This window comes from Pelobates fuscus, chromosome 1, assembly GCF_036172605.1.
Source record: "Pelobates fuscus isolate aPelFus1 chromosome 1, aPelFus1.pri, whole genome shotgun sequence".
In the NCBI taxonomy this organism is placed as follows: Eukaryota; Metazoa; Chordata; class Amphibia; order Anura; family Pelobatidae; genus Pelobates; species Pelobates fuscus.
In genome coordinates, this window is record NC_086317.1 from 107377073 (window position 1) to 107394591 (window position 17519).

The 17519-nt window shown below is 38.8% G+C and overlaps 10 non-coding genes across 10 annotated transcripts; all 10 read right to left on the minus strand.

Moving 5' to 3' along the window:
* Positions 1-1456: 1456 nt before the first annotated feature.
* On the minus strand, positions 1457-1538 carry TRNAS-GCU (transfer RNA serine (anticodon GCU)). The gene has a single exon. It is a non-coding gene; the product is annotated as a tRNA-Ser (tRNA).
* A 1007-nt stretch (positions 1539-2545) lies between these two features.
* TRNAS-GCU (transfer RNA serine (anticodon GCU)) lies at positions 2546-2627 on the minus strand. Its single transcript has one exon. It is a non-coding gene; the product is annotated as a tRNA-Ser (tRNA).
* A 3302-nt stretch (positions 2628-5929) lies between these two features.
* Positions 5930-6011, minus strand: TRNAS-GCU (transfer RNA serine (anticodon GCU)). The gene has a single exon. It is a non-coding gene; the product is annotated as a tRNA-Ser (tRNA).
* Positions 6012-7018: 1007 nt separating this feature from the next.
* On the minus strand, positions 7019-7100 carry TRNAS-GCU (transfer RNA serine (anticodon GCU)). Its single transcript has one exon. It is a non-coding gene; the product is annotated as a tRNA-Ser (tRNA).
* A 3767-nt stretch (positions 7101-10867) lies between these two features.
* TRNAS-GCU (transfer RNA serine (anticodon GCU)) lies at positions 10868-10949 on the minus strand. The gene has a single exon. It is a non-coding gene; the product is annotated as a tRNA-Ser (tRNA).
* Positions 10950-11957: 1008 nt separating this feature from the next.
* TRNAS-GCU (transfer RNA serine (anticodon GCU)) lies at positions 11958-12039 on the minus strand. Its single transcript has one exon. It is a non-coding gene; the product is annotated as a tRNA-Ser (tRNA).
* A 1007-nt stretch (positions 12040-13046) lies between these two features.
* On the minus strand, positions 13047-13128 carry TRNAS-GCU (transfer RNA serine (anticodon GCU)). The gene has a single exon. It is a non-coding gene; the product is annotated as a tRNA-Ser (tRNA).
* Positions 13129-14640: 1512 nt separating this feature from the next.
* Positions 14641-14722, minus strand: TRNAS-GCU (transfer RNA serine (anticodon GCU)). The gene has a single exon. It is a non-coding gene; the product is annotated as a tRNA-Ser (tRNA).
* A 1512-nt stretch (positions 14723-16234) lies between these two features.
* On the minus strand, positions 16235-16316 carry TRNAS-GCU (transfer RNA serine (anticodon GCU)). The gene has a single exon. It is a non-coding gene; the product is annotated as a tRNA-Ser (tRNA).
* A 1007-nt stretch (positions 16317-17323) lies between these two features.
* TRNAS-GCU (transfer RNA serine (anticodon GCU)) lies at positions 17324-17405 on the minus strand. The gene has a single exon. It is a non-coding gene; the product is annotated as a tRNA-Ser (tRNA).
* Positions 17406-17519: the final 114 nt, after the last annotated feature.

Genomic DNA, 17519 nt, shown 5'->3' on the forward strand with positions numbered 1-17519 from the left:
GAATGCTTTTCGTGGATCTTATAGTTAAACTCCTAGAAATAAGAGATGTAGTAAATGATACATTAACCAAGGATGTTGAAAGCTTTGCTACACTTGATGCACTCCAATGCTAGAAATGTGTACTTAGCGCTTCTTAAGTAGCATGGAATGCATGAATTCCCTTTAGATTTTGTCTTCAAGTGTGTGGAGAATAGGTCTGCTATCGTTTACTGGACTTCATCTAAAGGATTGTATTTTGTAGTCTAGTTTGTGTTAGTTCTACACATAACATTGGGGAGGCTAATAATGTGATTTTTTGTTTGATTGTTGCAATTAAGACAAGGCTTAGGGTTAAGCTCTACATATCAGGGGGAAAACTGTTCTCTTTGCCCAGGTGAGGAACCGCAACAACATTAAATCTAAAATAAATAAGGATCCGTGTCTATTTATGTAGTGAAAGTGCCACGGATCCTCCTTTAAAATGGCCTCATATTTACAAGAAGATGACAGTTGTCATTCGATAAGGTGATCCACACATGGGCAAATGAGTTGGCAAAGTTCTACAAGAAACCGTGAGATACGTAGAAATTGCAAAGATCATTTCAGAATGCTTTTCGTGGATCTGATAGTTAAACTCCTAGAAATTTAGAGATGTAGTAAATGATATAGTTCTCTTTGCCCAGGTGAGGAACCGCTACAGCATTAAATCTAAAATAAATAAGGATCCGTGCTTATTTATATAGTGAATGTTCCACGGATCCTCCTTTAAAATGGACTGATATTTACAAGAAGATGAGAGTTGTCATTCGATAAGGTGATCCACACAATAGGTCTGCTATCGTTTACTGGACTTCATCTAAAGGATTGTGTTTTGTAGTCTAGTTTGTGTTAGTTCTACACATAAAATTGGGGAGGCTAATAATGTGAATTTTTGTTTGATTGTTGCAATTAAGACAAGGCTTAGGGTTAAGCTCTACATATCAGGGGGAAACTGTTCTCTTTGCCCAGGTGAGGAACCGCAACAACATTAAATCTAAAATAAATAAGGATCCGTGTCTATTTATGTAGTGAAAGTGCCACGGATCCTCCTTTAAAATGGCCTCATATTTACAAGTTGTAATTCGATAAGGTGATCCACACATGGGCAAATGAGTTGGCAAACTCTACAAGAAACCGTGAGATACGTAGAAATTGCAAAGATCATTTCTGAATGCTTTTCGTGGATCTGATAGTTAAACTCCTAGAAATTTAGAGATGTAGTAAATGATATAGTTCTCTTTGCCCAGGTGAGGAACCGCTACAGCATTAAATCTAAAATAAATAAGGATCCGTGCTTATTTATATAGTGAATGTTCCACGGATCCTCCTTTAAAATGGACTGATATTTACAAGAAGATGACAGTTATCATTCGATAAGGTGATCCACACAAGGCAAAATGAATTGGCAAAGTTCTACAAGAAAGCTTTGAAGAAAAGTCGACGAAGATGGGATTCGAACCCATGCGTGCAGAGCACAATGGATTAGCAGTCCATCGCCTTAACCACTCGGCCACCTCGTCTGGCTTTGGTGATTTTTAGCGGTTAGACGCGGTTCGTGCTATACGCGGTCACCGTGACATCCGTGGAATGTAGACCAGGTCAGCGAATGGCTCATGTTCAAATTTTAGAAATCTACAGCTTGAAAGAAGAGCAGAAATTGCAAAGATCATTTCTGAATGCTTTTCGTGGATCTTATAGTTAAACTCCTAGAAATAAGAGATGTAGTAAATGATACATTAACCAAGGATGTTGAAAGCTTTGCTACACTTGATGCACTCCAATGCTAGAAATGTGTACTTAGCGCTTCTTAAGTAGCATGGAATGCATGAATTCCCTTTAGATTTTGTCTTCAAGTGTGTGGAGAATAGGTCTGCTATCGTTTACTGGACTTCATCTAAAGGATTGTGTTTTGTAGTCTAGTTTGTGTTAGTTCTACACATAAAATTGGGGAGGCTAATAATGTGAATTTTTGTTTGATTGTTGCAATTAAGACAAGGCTTAGGGTTAAGCTCTACATATCAGGGGGAAAACTGTTCTCTTTGCCCAGGTGAGGAACCGCAACAACATTAAATCTAAAATAAATAAGGATCCGTGTCTATTTATGTAGTGAAAGTGCCACGGATCCTCCTTTAAAATGGCCTCATATTTACAAGAAGATGACAGTTGTCATTCGATAAGGTGATCCACACATGGGCAAATGAGTTGGCAAAGTTCTACAAGAAACCGTGAGATACGTAAAAATTGCAAAGATCATTTCTGAATGCTTTTCGTGGATCTGATAGTTAAACTCCTAGAAAGTTAGAGATGTAGTAAATGATATAGTTCTCTTTGCCCAGGTGAGGAACCGCTACAGCATTAAATCTAAAATGAATAAGGATCCGTGCTTATTTATATAGTGAATGTTCCACGGATCCTCCTTTAAAATGGACTGATATTTACAAGAAGATGACAGTTGTCATTCGATAAGGTGATCCACACAAGGCAAAATGAATTGGCAAAGTTCTACAAGAAAGCTTTGAAGAAAAGTCGACGAAGATGGGATTCGAACCCATGCGTGCAGAGCACAATGGATTAGCAGTCCATTGCCTTAACCACTCGGCCACCTCGTCTAGCTTTGGTGTTTTTTAGCGGTTAGACGCGGTTCGTGTTATACGCGGTCACCGTGACATCCGTGAATGTAGACCAGGTCAGCGAATGGCTCATGTTCAAATTTTAGAAATCTACAGCTTGAAAGAAGAGCAGAAATTGCAAAGATCATTTCTGAATGCTTTTCGTGGATCTTATAGTTAATCTCCTAGAAATAAGAGATGTAGTAAATGATACATTAACCAAGGATGTTGAAAGCTTTGCTACACTTGATGCACTCCAATGCTAGAAATGTGTACTTAGCGCTTCTTAAGTAGCATGGAATGCATGAATTCCCTTTAGATTTTGTCTTCAAGTGTGTGGAGAATAGGTCTGCTATCGTTTACTGGACTTCATCTAAAGGATTGTGTTTTGTAGTCTAGTTTGTGTTAGTTCTACACATAACATTGGGGAGGCTAATAATGTGATTTTTTGTTTGATTGTTGCAATTAAGACAAGGCTTAGGGTTAAGCTCTACATATCAGGGGGAAAACTGTTCTCTTTGCCCAGGTGAGGAACCGCAACAACATTAAATCTAAAATAAATAAGGATCCGTGTCTATTTATGTAGTGAAAGTGCCACGGATCCTCCTTTAAAATGGCCTCATATTTACAAGAAGATGACAGTTGTCATTCGATAAGGTGATCCACACATGGGCAAATGAGTTGGCAAAGTTCTACAAGAAACCGTGAGATACGTAGAAATTGCAAAGATCATTTCTGAATGCTTTTCGTGGATCTGATAGTTAAACTCCTAGAAATTTAGAGATGTAGTAAATGATATAGTTCTCTTTGCCCAGGTGAGGAACCGCTACAGCATTAAATCTAAAATAAATAAGGATCCGTGCTTATTTATATAGTGAATGTTCCACGGATCCTCCTTTAAAATGGACTGATATTTACAAGAAGATGACAGTTGTCATTCGATAAGGTGATCCACACAATAGGTCTGCTATCGTTTACTGGACTTCATCTAAAGGATTGTGTTTTGTAGTCTAGTTTGTGTTAGTTCTACACATAAAATTGGGGAGGCTAATAATGTGAATTTTTGTTTGATTGTTGCAATTAAGACAAGGCTTAGGGTTAAGCTCTACATATCAGGGGGAAACTGTTCTCTTTGCCCAGGTGAGGAACCGCAACAACATTAAATCTAAAATAAATAAGGATCCGTGTCTATTTATGTAGTGAAAGTGCCACGGATCCTCCTTTAAACTGGCCTCATATTTACAAGTTGTCATTCGATAAGGTGATCCACACATGGGCAAATGAGTTGGCAAAGTTCTACAAGAAACCGTGAGATACGTAGAAATTGCAAAGATCATTTCTGAATGCTTTTCGTGGATCTGATAGTTAAACTCCTAGAAAGTTAGAGATGTAGTAAATGATATAGTTCTCTTTGCCCAGGTGAGGAACCGCTACAGCATTAAATCTAAAATGAATAAGGATCCGTGCTTATTTATATAGTGAATGTTCCACGGATCCTCCTTTAAAATGGACTGATATTTACAAGAAGATGACAGTTGTCATTCGATAAGGTGATCCACACAAGGCAAAATGAATTGGCAAAGTTCTACAAGAAAGCTTTGAAGAAAAGTCGACGAAGATGGGATTCGAACCCATGCATGCAGAGCACAATGGATTAGCAGTCCATTGCCTTAACCACTCGGCCACCTCGTCTAGCTTTGGTGTTTTTTAGCGGTTAGACGCGGTTCGTGTTATACGCGGTCACCGTGACATCCGTGAATGTAGACCAGGTCAGCGAATGGCTCATGTTCAAATTTTAGAAATCTACAGCTTGAAAGAAGAGCAGAAATTGCAAAGATCATTTCTGAATGCTTTTCGTGGATCTTATAGTTAATCTCCTAGAAATAAGAGATGTAGTAAATGATACATTAACCAAGGATGTTGAAAGCTTTGCTACACTTGATGCACTCCAATGCTAGAAATGTGTACTTAGCGCTTCTTAAGTAGCATGGAATGCATGAATTCCCTTTAGATTTTGTCTTCAAGTGTGTGGAGAATAGGTCTGCTATCGTTTACTGGACTTCATCTAAAGGATTGTGTTTTGTAGTCTAGTTTGTGTTAGTTCTACACATAACATTGGGGAGGCTAATAATGTGATTTTTTGTTTGATTGTTGCAATTAAGACAAGGCTTAGGGTTAAGCTCTACATATCAGGGGGAAAACTGTTCTCTTTGCCCAGGTGAGGAACCGCAACAACATTAAATCTAAAATAAATAAGGATCCGTGTCTATTTATGTAGTGAAAGTGCCACGGATCCTCCTTTAAAATGGCCTCATATTTACAAGAAGATGACAGTTGTCATTCGATAAGGTGATCCACACATGGGCAAATGAGTTGGCAAAGTTCTACAAGAAACCATGAGATACGTAGAAATTGCAAAGATCATTTCTGAATGCTTTTCGTGGATCTGATAGTTAAACTCCTAGAAATTTAGAGATGTAGTAAATGATATAGTTCTCTTTGCCCAGGTGAGGAACCGCTACAGCATTAAATCTAAAATAAATAAGGATCCGTGCTTATTTATATAGTGAATGTTCCATGGATCCTCCTTTAAAATGGACTGATATTTACAAGAAGATGACAGTTGTCATTCGATAAGGTGATCCACACAATAGGTCTGCTATCGTTTACTGGACTTCATCTAAAGGATTGTGTTTTGTAGTCTAGTTTGTGTTAGTTCTACACATAAAATTGGGGAGGCTAATAATGTGAATTTTTGTTTGATTGTTGCAATTAAGACAAGGCTTAGGGTTAAGCTCTACATATCAGGGGGAAACTGTTCTCTTTGCCCAGGTGAGGAACCGCAACAACATTAAATCTAAAATAAATAAGGATCCGTGTCTATTTATGTAGTGAAAGTGCCACGGATCCTCCTTTAAACTGGCCTCATATTTACAAGTTGTCATTCGATAAGGTGATCCACACATGGGCAAATGAGTTGGCAAAGTTCTACAAGAAACCGTGAGATACGTAGAAATTGCAAAGATCATTTCTGAATGCTTTTCGTGGATCTGATAGTTAAACTCCTAGAAATTTAGAGATGTAGTAAATGATATAGTTCTCTTTGCCCAGGTGAGGAACCGCTACAGCATTAAATCTAAAATAAATAAGGATCCGTGCTTATTTATATAGTGAATGTTCCACGGATCCTCCTTTAAAATGGACTGATATTTACAAGAAGATGACAGTTGTCATTCGATAAGGTGATCCACACAAGGCAAAATGAATTGGCAAAGTTCTACAAGAAAGCTTTGAAGAAAAGTCGACGAAGATGGGATTCGAACCCATGCGTGCAGAGCACAATGGATTAGCAGTCCATCGCCTTAACCACTCGGCCACCTCGTCTGGCTTTGGTGATTTTTAGCGGTTAGACGCGGTCCGTGCTATACGCGGTCACCGTGACATCCGTGGAATGTAGACCAGGTCAGCGAATGGCTCATGTTCAAATTTTAGAAATCTACAGCTTGAAAGAAGAGCAGAAATTGCAAAGATCATTTCTGAATGCTTTTCGTGGATCTTATAGTTAAACTCCTAGAAATAAGAGATGTAGTAAATGATACATTAACCAAGGATGTTGAAAGCTTTGCTACACTTGATGCACTCCAATGCTAGAAATGTGTACTTAGCGCTTCTTAAGTAGCATGGAATGCATGAATTCCCTTTAGATTTTGTCTTCAAGTGTGTGGAGAATAGGTCTGCTATCGTTTACTGGACTTCATCTAAAGGATTGTGTTTTGTAGTCTAGTTTGTGTTAGTTCTACACATAAAATTGGGGAGGCTAATAATGTGAATTTTTGTTTGATTGTTGCAATTAAGACAAGGCTTAGGGTTAAGCTCTACATATCAGGGGGAAAACTGTTCTCTTTGCCCAGGTGAGGAACCGCAACAACATTAAATCTAAAATAAATAAGGATCCGTGTCTATTTGTGTAGTGAAAGTGCCACGGATCCTCCTTTAAAATGGCCTCATATTTACAAGAAGATGACAGTTGTCATTCGATAAGGTGATCCACACATGGGCAAATGAGTTGGCAAAGTTCTACAAGAAACCGTGAGATACGTAGAAATTGCAAAGATCATTTCTGAATGCTTTTCGTGGATCTGATAGTTAAACTCCTAGAAATTTAGAGATGTAGTAAATGATATAGTTCTCTTTGCCCAGGTGAGGAACCGCTACAGCATTAAATCTAAAATAAATAAGGATCCGTGCTTATTTATATAGTGAATGTTCCACGGATCCTCCTTTAAAATGGACTGATATTTACAAGAAGATGACAGTTGTCATTCGATAAGGTGATCCACACAAGGCAAAATGAATTGGCAAAGTTCTACAAGAAAGCTTTGAAGAAAAGTCGACGAAGATGGGATTCGAACCCATGCGTGCAGAGCACAATGGATTAGCAGTCCATCGCCTTAACCACTCGGCCACCTCGTCTGGCTTTGGTGATTTTTAGCGGTTAGACGCGGTCCGTGCTATACGCGGTCACCGTGACATCCGTGGAATGTAGACCAGGTCAGCGAATGGCTCATGTTCAAATTTTAGAAATCTACAGCTTGAAAGAAGAGCAGAAATTGCAAAGATCATTTCTGAATGCTTTTCGTGGATCTTATAGTTAAACTCCTAGAAATAAGAGATGTAGTAAATGATACATTAACCAAGGATGTTGAAAGCTTTGCTACACTTGATGCACTCCAATGCTAGAAATGTGTACTTAGCGCTTCTTAAGTAGCATGGAATGCATGAATTCCCTTTAGATTTTGTCTTCAAGTGTGTGGAGAATAGGTCTGCTATCGTTTACTGGACTTCATCTAAAGGATTGTGTTTTGTAGTCTAGTTTGTGTTAGTTCTACACATAAAATTGGGGAGGCTAATAATGTGAATTTTTGTTTGATTGTTGCAATTAAGACAAGGCTTAGGGTTAAGCTCTACATATCAGGGGGAAAACTGTTCTCTTTGCCCAGGTGAGGAACCGCAACAACATTAAATCTAAAATAAATAAGGATCCGTGTCTATTTATGTAGTGAAAGTGCCACGGATCCTCCTTTAAAATGGCCTCATATTTACAAGAAGATGACAGTTGTCATTCGATAAGGTGATCCACACATGGGCAAATGAGTTGGCAAAGTTCTACAAGAAACCGTGAGATACGTAGAAATTGCAAAGATCATTTCTGAATGCTTTTTGTGGATCTGATAGTTAAACTCCTAGAAAGTTAGAGATGTAGTAAATGATATAGTTCTCTTTGCCCAGGTGAGGAACCGCTACAGCATTAAATCTAAAATGAATAAGGATCCGTGCTTATTTATATAGTGAATGTTCCACGGATCCTCCTTTAAAATGGACTGATATTTACAAGAAGATGACAGTTGTCATTCGATAAGGTGATCCACACAAGGCAAAATGAATTGGCAAAGTTCTACAAGAAACCGTGAGATACGTAGAAATTGCAAAGATCATTTCTGAATGCTTTTCGTGGATCTGATAGTTAAACTCCTAGAAATTTAGAGATGTAGTAAATGATATAGTTCTCTTTGCCCAGGTGAGGAACCGCAACAACATTAAATCTAAAATAAATAAGGATCCGTGTCTATTTATGTAGTGAAAGTGCCACGGATCCTCCTGTAAAATGGCCTCATATTTACAAGAAGATGACAGTTGTCATTCGATAAGGTGATCCACACATGGGCAAATGAGTTGGCAAAGTTCTACAAGAAACCGTGAGATACGTAGAAATTGCAAAGATCATTTCTGAATGCTTTTCGTGGATCTGATAGTTAAACTCCTAGAAATTTAGAGATGTAGTAAATGATATAGTTCTCTTTGCCCAGGTGAGGAACCGCTACAGCATTAAATCTAAAATAAATAAGGATCCGTGCTTATTTATATAGTGAATGTTCCACGGATCCTCCTTTAAAATGGACTGATATTTACAAGAAGATGACAGTTGTCATTCGATAAGGTGATCCACACAAGGCAAAATGAATTGGCAAAGTTCTACAAGAAAGCTTTGAAGAAAAGTCGACAAAGATGGGATTCGAACCCATGCATGCAGAGCACAATGGATTAGCAGTCCATCGCCTTAACCACTCGGCCACCTCGTCTGGCTTTGGTGTTTTTTAGCGGTTAGACGCGGTCCGTGCTATACGCGGTCACCGTGACATCCGTGGAATGTAGACCAGGTCAGCGAATGGCTCATGTTCAAATTTTAGAAATCTACAGCTTGAAAGAAGAGCAGAAATTGCAAAGATCATTTCTGAATGCTTTTCGTGGATCTTATAGTTAAACTCCTAGAAATAAGAGCTGTAGTAAATGATACATTAACCAAGGATGTTGAAAGCTTTGCTACACTTGATGCACTCCAATGCTAGAAATGTGTACTTAGCGCTTCTTAAGTAGCATGGAATGCATGGATTCCCTTTAGATTTTGTCTTCAAGTGTGTGGAGAATAGGTCTGCTATCGTTTACTGGACTTCATCTAAAGGATTGTGTTTTGTAGTCTAGTTTGTGTTAGTTCTACACATAAAATTGGGGAGGCTAATAATGTGAATTTTTGTTTGATTGTTGCAATTAAGACAAGGCTTAGGGTTAAGCTCTACATATCAGGGGGAAAACTGTTCTCTTTGCCCAGGTGAGGAACCGCAACAACATTAAATCTAAAATAAATAAGGATCCGTGCTTATTTATATAGTGAATGTTCCACGGATCCTCCTTTAAAATGGCCTCATATTTACAAGAAGATGACAGTTGTCATTCGATAAGGTGATCCACACATGGGCAAATGAGTTGGCAAAGTTCTACAAGAAACCGTGAGATACGTAGAAATTGCAAAGATCATTTCTGAATGCTTTTCGTGGATCTGATAGTTAAACTCCTAGAAATTTAGAGATGTAGTAAATGATATAGTTCTCTTTGCCCAGGTGAGGAACCGCTACAGCATTAAATCTAAAATAAATAAGGATCCGTGCTTATTTATATAGTGAATGTTCCACGGATCCTCCTTTAAAATGGACTGATATTTACAAGAAGATGACAGTTGTCATTCGATAAGGTGATCTATCCAAACAAGGCAAAATGAATTGGCAAAGTTCTACAAGAAAGCTTTGAAGAAAAGTCGACGAAGATGGGATTTTAACCCATGCGTGCAGAGCACAATGGATTAGCAGTCCATCGCCTTAACCACTCGGCCACCTCGTCTGGCTTTGGTGTTTTTTAGCGGTTAGACGCGGTCCGTGCTATACGCGGTCACCGTGACATCCGTGGAATGTAGACCAGGTCAGCGAATGGCTCATGTTCAAATTTTAGAAATCTACAGCTTGAAAGAAGAGCAGAAATTGCAAAGATCATTTCTGAATGCTTTTCGTGGATCTTATAGTTAAACTCCTAGAAATAAGAGATGTAGTAAATGAGACATTAACCAAGGATGTTGAAAGCTTTGCTACACTTGATGCACTCCAATGCTAGAAATGTGTACTTAGCGCTTCTTAAGTAGAATGGAATGCATGAATTCCCTTTAGATTTTGTCTTCAAGTGTGTGGAGAATAGGTCTGCTATCGTTTACTGGACTTCATCTAAAGGATTGTGTTTTGTAGTCTAGTTTGTGTTAGTTCTACACATAAAATTGGGGAGGCTAATAATGTGAATTTTTGTTTGATTGTTGCAATTAAGACAAGGCTTAGGGTTAAGCTCTACATATCAGGGGGAAAACTGTTCTCTTTGCCCAGGTGAGGAACCACAACAACATTAAATCTAAAATAAATAAGGATCCGTGTCTATTTATGTAGTGAAAGTGCCACGGATCCTCCTTTAAAATGGCCTCATATTTACAAGAAGATGACAGTTGTCATTCGATAAGGTGATCCACACATGGGCAAATGAGTTGGCAAAGTTCTACAAGAAACCGTGAGATACGTAGAAATTGCAAAGATCATTTCTGAATGCTTTTCGTGGATCTAATATTTAAACTCCTAGAAATTTAGAGATGTAGTAAATGATATAGTTCTCTTTGCCCAGGTGAGGAACCGCTACAGCATTAAATCTAAAATAAATAAGGATCCGTGCTTATTTATATAGTGAATGTTCCACGGATCCTCCTTTAAAATGGACTGATATTTACAAGAAGATGACAGTTGTCATTCGATAAGGTGATCCACACAAGGCAAAATGAATTGGCAAAGTTCTACAAGAAAGCTTTGAAGAAAAGTCGACGAAGATGGGATTCGAACCCATGCGTGCAGAGCACAATGGATTAGCAGTCCATCGCCTTAACCACTCGGCCACCTCGTCTGGCTTTGGTGTTTTTTTAGCGGTTAGACGCGGTCCGTGCTATACGCGGTCACCGTGACATCCGTGGAATGTAGACCAGGTCAGCGAATGGCTCATGTTCAAATTTTAGAAATCTACAGCTTGAAAGAAGAGCAGAAATTGCAAAGATCATTTCTGAATGCTTTTCGTGGATCTTATAGTTAAACTCCTAGAAATAAGAGATGTAGTAAATGAGACATTAACCAAGGATGTTGAAAGCTTTGCTACACTTGATGCACTCCAATGCTAGAAATGTGTACTTAGCGCTTCTTAAGTAGAATGGAATGCATGAATTCCCTTTAGATTTTGTCTTCAAGTGTGTGGAGAATAGGTCTGCTATCGTTTACTGGACTTCATCTAAAGGATTGTGTTTTGTAGTCTAGTTTGTGTTAGTTCTACACATAAAATTGGGGAGGCTAATAATGTGAATTTTTGTTTGATTGTTGCAATTAAGACAAGGCTTAGGGTTAAGCTCTACATATCAGGGGGAAAACTGTTCTCTTTGCCCAGGTGAGGAACCACAACAACATTAAATCTAAAATAAATAAGGATCCGTGTCTATTTATGTAGTGAAAGTGCCACGGATCCTCCTTTAAAATGGCCTCATATTTACAAGAAGATGACAGTTGTCATTCGATAAGGTGATCCACACATGGGCAAATGAGTTGGCAAAGTTCTACAAGAAACCGTGAGATACGTAGAAATTGCAAAGATCATTTCTGAATGCTTTTCGTGGATCTGATAGTTAAACTCCTAGAAATTTAGAGATGTAGTAAATTATATAGTTCTCTTTGCCCAGGTGAGGAACCGCTACAGCATTAAATCTAAAATAAATAAAGATCCGTGCTTATTTATATAGTGAATGTTCCACGGATCCTCCTTTAAAATGGACTGATATTTACAAGAAGATGACAGTTGTCATTCGATAAGGTGATCCACTCAAGGCAAAATGAATTGGCAATGTTCTACAAGAAAGCTTTGAAGAAAAGTCGACGAAGATGGGATTCGAACCCATGCGTGCAGAGCACAATGGATTAGCAGTCCATCGCCTTAACCACTCGGCCACCTCGTCTGGCTTTGGTGATTTTTAGCGGTTAGACGCTGTCCGTGCTATACGCGGTCACCGTGACATCCGTGGAATGTAGACCAGGTCAGCGAATGGCTCATGTTCAAATTTTAGAAATCTACAGCTTGAAAGAAGAGCAGAAATTGCAAAGATCATTTCTGAATGCTTTTCGTGGATCTTATAGTTAAACTCCTAGAAATAAGAGATGTAGTAAATGATACATTAACCAAGGATGTTGAAAGCTTTGCTACACTTGATGCACTCCAATGCTAGAAATGTGTACTTAGCGCTTCTTAAGTAGCATGGAATGCATGAATTCCCTTTAGATTTTGTCTTCAAGTGTGTGGAGAATAGGTCTGCTATCGTTTACTGGACTTCATCTAAAGGATTGTGTTTTGTAGTCTAGTTTGTGTTAGTTCTACACATAAAATTGGGGAGGCTAATAATGTGAATTTTTGTTTGATTGTTGCAATTAAGACAAGGCTTAGGGTTAAGCTCTACATATCAGGGGGAAAACTGTTCTCTTTGCCCAGGTGAGGAACCGCAACAACATTAAATCTAAAATAAATAAGGATCCGTGTCTATTTATGTAGTGAAAGTGCCACGGATCCTCCTTTAAAATGGCCTCATATTTACAAGAAGATGACAGTTGTCATTCGATAAGGTGATCCACACATGGGCAAATGAGTTGGCAAAGTTCTACAAGAAACCGTGAGATACGTAGAAATTGCAAAGATCATTTCTGAATGCTTTTCGTGGATCTGATAGTTAAACTCCTAGAAATTTAGAGATGTAGTAAATGATATAGTTCTCTTTGCCCAGGTGAGGAACCGCTACAGCATTAAATCTAAAATAAATAAGGATCCGTGCTTATTTATATAGTGAATGTTCCACGGATCCTCCTTTAAAATGGACTGATATTTACAAGAAGATGACAGTTGTCATTCGATAAGGTGATCCACACAAGGCAAAATGAATTGGCAAAGTTCTACAAGAAAGCTTTGAAGAAAAGTCGACGAAGATGGGATTCGAACCCATGCGTGCAGAGCACAATGGATTAGCAGTCCATCGCCTTAACCACTCGGCCACCTCGTCTGGCTTTGGTGTTTTTTAGCGGTTAGACGCGGTCCGTGCTATACGCGGTCACCGTGACATCCGTGGAATGTAGACCAGGTCAGCGAATGGCTCATGTTCAAATTTTAGAAATCTACAGCTTGAAAGAAGAGCAGAAATTGCAAAGATCATTTCTGAATGCTTTTCGTGGATCTGATAGTTAAACTCCTAGAAATTTAGAGATGTAGTAAATGATATAGTTCTCTTTGCCCAGGTGAGGAACCGCTACAGCATTAAATCTAAAATAAATAAGGATCCGTGCTTATTTATATAGTGAATGTTCCACGGATCCTCCTTTAAAATGGACTGATATTTACAAGAAGATGACAGTTGTCATTCGATAAGGTGATCCACACAAGGCAAAATGAATTAGCAAAGTTCTACAAGAAAGCTTTGAAGAAAAGTCGACGAAGATGGGATTCGAACCCATGCGTGCAGAGCACAAAGGATTAGCAGTCCATCGCCTTAACCACTCGGCCACCTCGTCTGGCTTTGGTGTTTTTTAGCGGTTAGACGCGGTCCGTGCTATACGCGGTCACCGTGACATCCGTGGAATGTAGACCAGGTCAGCGAATGGCTCATGTTCAAATTTTAGAAATCTACAGCTTGAAAGAAGAGCAGAAATTGCAAAGATCATTTCTGAATGCTTTTCGTGGATCTTATAGTTAAACTCCTAGAAATAAGAGATGTAGTAAATGATACATTAACCAAGGATGTTGAAAGCTTTGCTACACTTGATGCACTCCAATGCTAGAAATGTGTACTTAGCGCTTCTTAAGTAGCATGGAATGCATGAATTCCCTTTAGATTTTGTCTTCAAGTGTGTGGAGAATAGGTCTGCTATCGTTTACTGGACTTCATCTAAAGGATTGTGTTTTGTAGTCTAGTTTGTGTTAGTTCTACACATAAAATTGGGGAGGCTAATAATGTGAATTTTTGTTTGATTGTTGCAATTAAGACAAGGCTTAGGGTTAAGCTCTACATATCAGGGGGAAAACTGTTCTCTTTGCCCAGGTGAGGAACCGCAACAACATTAAATCTAAAATAAATAAGGATCCGTGTCTATTTATGTAGTGAAAGTGCCACGGATCCTCCTTTAAAATGGCCTCATATTTACAAGAAGATGACAGTTGTCATTTGATAAGGTGATCCACACATGGGCAAATGAGTTGGCAAAGTTCTACAAGAAACCATGAGATACGTAGAAATTGCAAAGATCATTTCTGAATGCTTTTCGTGGATCTAATATTTAAACTCCTAGAAATTTAGAGATGTAGTAAATGATATAGTTCTCTTTGCCCAGGTGAGGAACCGCTACATCATTAAATCTAAAATAAATAAGGATCCGTGCTTATTTATATAGTGAATGTTCCACGGATCCTCCTTTAAAATGGACTGATATTTACAAGAAGATGACAGTTGTCATTCGATAAGGTGATCCACACAAGGCAAAATGAATTGGCAAAGTTCTACAAGAAAGCTTTGAAGAAAAGTCGACGAAGATGGGATTCGAACCCATGCGTGCAGAGCACAATGGATTAGCAGTCCATCGCCTTAACCACTCGGCCACCTCGTCTGGCTTTGGTATTTTTTAGCGGTTAGACGCGGTCCGTGCTATACGCGGTCACCGTGACATCCGTGGAATGTAGACCAGGTCAGCGAATGGCTCATGTTCAAATTTTAGAAATCTACAGCTTGAAAGAAGAGCAGAAATTGCAAAGATCATTTCTGAATGCTTTTCGTGGATCTGATAGTTAAACTCCTAGAAATTTAGAGATGTAGTAAATGATATAGTTCTCTTTGCCCAGGTGAGGAACCGCTACAGCATTAAATCTAAAATAAATAAGGATCCGTGCTTATTTATATAGTGAATGTTCCACGGATCCTCCTTTAAAATGGACTGATATTTACAAGAAGATGACAGTTGTCATTCGATAAGGTGATCCACACAAGGCAAAATGAATTAGCAAAGTTCTACAAGAAAGCTTTGAAGAAAAGTCGACGAAGATGGGATTCGAACCCATGCGTGCAGAGCACAAAGGATTAGCAGTCCATCGCCTTAACCACTCGGCCACCTCGTCTGGCTTTGGTGTTTTTTAGCGGTTAGAAGCGGTCCGTGCTATACGCGGTCACCGTGACATCCGTGGAATGTAGACCAGGTCAGCGAATGGCTCATGTTCAAATTTTAGAAATCTACAGCTTGAAAGAAGAGCAGAAATTGCAAAGATCATTTCTGAATGCTTTTCGTGGATCTTATAGTTAAACTCCTAGAAATAAGAGATGTAGTAAATGATACATTAACCAAGGATGTTGAAAGCTTTGCTACACTTGATGCACTCCAATGCTAGAAATGTGTACTTAGCGCTTCTTAAGTAGCATGGAATGCATGAATTCCCTTTAGATTTTGTCTTCAAGTGTGTGGAGAATAGGTCTGCTATCGTTTACTGGACTTCATCTAAAGGATTGTGTTTTGTAGTCTAGTTTGTGTTAGTTCTACACATAAAATTGGGGAGGCTAATAATGTGAATTTTTGTTTGATTGTTGCAATTAAGACAAGGCTTAGGGTTAAGCTCTACATATCAGGGGGAAAACTGTTCTCTTTGCCCAGGTGAGGAACCGCAACAACATTAAATCTAAAATAAATAAGGATCCGTGTCTATTTATGTAGTGAAAGTGCCACGGATCCTCCTTTAAAATGGCCTCATATTTACAAGAAGATGACAGTTGTCATTTGATAAGGTGATCCACACATGGGCAAATGAGTTGGCAAAGTTCTACAAGAAACCATGAGATACGTAGAAATTGCAAAGATCATTTCTGAATGCTTTTCGTGGATCTAATATTTAAACTCCTAGAAATTTAGAGATGTAGTAAATGATATAGTTCTCTTTGCCCAGGTGAGGAACCGCTACAGCATTAAATCTAAAATAAATAAGGATCCGTGCTTATTTATATAGTGAATGTTCCACGGATCCTCCTTTAAAATGGACTGATATTTACAAGAAGATGACAGTTGTCATTCGATAAGGTGATCCACACAAGGCAAAATGAATTGGCAAAGTTCTACAAGAAAGCTTTGAAGAAAAGTCGACGAAGATGGGATTCGAACCCATGCGTGCAGAGCACAATGGATTAGCAGTCCATCGCCTTAACCACTCGGCCACCTCGTCTGGCTTTGGTATTTTTTAGCGGTTAGACGCGGTCCGTGCTATACGCGGTCACCGTGACATCCGTGGAATGTAGACCAGGTCAGCGAATGGCTCATGTTCAAATTTTAGAAATCTACAGCTTGAAAGAAGAGCAGAAATTGCAAAGATCATTTCTGAATGCTTTTCGCGGATCTTATAGTTAAACTCCTAGAAATAAGAGAAGTAGTAAATGATACATTAACCAAGGATGTTAAAAGCTTTGCTACACTTGATGCACTCCAATGCTAGAAATGTGTACTTAGCGCTTCTTAAGTAGCATGGAATGCATGAATTCCCTCTAGATTTTGTCTTCAAGTGTGTGGAGAATAGGTCTGATATCTTTTACTGGACTTCATCTAAAGGATTGTGTTTTGTAGTCTAGTTTGTGTTAGTTCTACACATAAAATTGGGGAGGCTAATAATGTGAATTTTTGTTTGATTGTTGCAATTAAGACAAGGCTTAGGGTTAAGCTCTACATATCAGGGGGAAAACTGTTCTCTTTGCCCAGGTGAGGAACCGCAACAACATTAAATCTAAAATAAATAAGGATCCGTGTCTATTTGTGTAGTGAAAGTGCCACGGATCCTCCTTTAAAATGGCCTCATATTTACAAGAAGATGACAGTTGTCATTCGATAAGGTGATCCACACATGGGCAAATGAGTTGGCAAAGTTCTACAAGAAACCGTGAGATACGTAGAAATTGCAAAGATCATTTCTGAATGCTTTTCGTGGATCTGATAGTTAAACTCCTAGAAATTTAGAGATGTAGTAAATGATATAGTTCTCTTTGCCCAGGTGAGGAACCGCTACAGCATTAAATCTAAAATAAATAAGGATCCGTGCTTATTTATATAGTGAATGTTCCACGGATCCTCCTTTAAAATGGACTGATATTTACAAGAATATGACAGTTGTCATTCGATAAGGTGATCCACACAAGGCAAAATGAATTGGCAAAGTTCTACTAGAAAGCTTTGAAGAAAAGTCGACGAAGATGGGATTCGAACCCATGCGTGCAGAGCACAATGGATTAGCAGTCCATCACCTTAACCACTCGGCCACCTCGTCTGGCTTTGGTGTTTTTTAGCGGTTAGACGCGGTCCGTGCTATACGCGGTCACCGTGACATCCGTGGAATGTAGACCAGGTCAGCGAATGGCTCATGTTCAAATTTTAGAAATCT